Consider the following 730-nt stretch of genomic DNA (forward strand, 5'->3'; position numbering starts at 1 on the left):
ACTGGAAGGTCTCTCCATATGGCAGTGTACAGATAGTAGACACAATTGTAAGGCAGCGGAGAAGCCCCCGAGACACATGGTGGTCAGTTGTCCAAGTCATGATCTATCTGAAACACTACAGTGATAAAAAGGATTTGGCTATGAGGATAGTCCACCCAAAATTTAGAGAAAAGGTGTAATAAGCAGCATCTAAATATAAATCTCCATATACATCGTCCATGCCACCTAGCACCGCTAACCTACTGTATTACAATCCCAAGTACAGCGCACAGATCCTTCATCTCCCTCCATCATAAAGACCAGGCCAATCACAAGAGATAAAATAACCAATTAAGGTGAAGGCTCCAGAATAATCCTACAATGCAGCCCGAAATACAGACTAAACCCAGAACCCAAAAGAAACCCACCTCCCCACCCCCAAGATAATGCTTCCGCCACTTTGTAAGAACCTTTGCGGAACGGTGTGATGAACATGATGGATTCAAGAGGATGACCCGTTTCCAAATTCTTCAGATGTGAATCCGACCCCCCATGTCTGGGATGGCCTGGAAAACCAAGTCCAATCCATAGAGATAAAAAAGTACCACAACCTGGCGTCAGACACCACAGCACACCTACACACATTTTTGTAAAGTTCAATAACAAAATACAATGCAAAAAAAACTTTTTTAAAAAACAAATATATTTCGTAAACTATAAAGTTCCAATAACATCATGTACAATAGACAGA

This window comes from Dendrobates tinctorius, unplaced genomic scaffold (assembly GCF_039654945.1).
Source record: "Dendrobates tinctorius isolate UK_male_01 unplaced genomic scaffold, ASM3965494v1 ptg000093l, whole genome shotgun sequence".
NCBI lineage: Eukaryota > Metazoa > Chordata > Amphibia > Anura > Dendrobatidae > Dendrobates > Dendrobates tinctorius.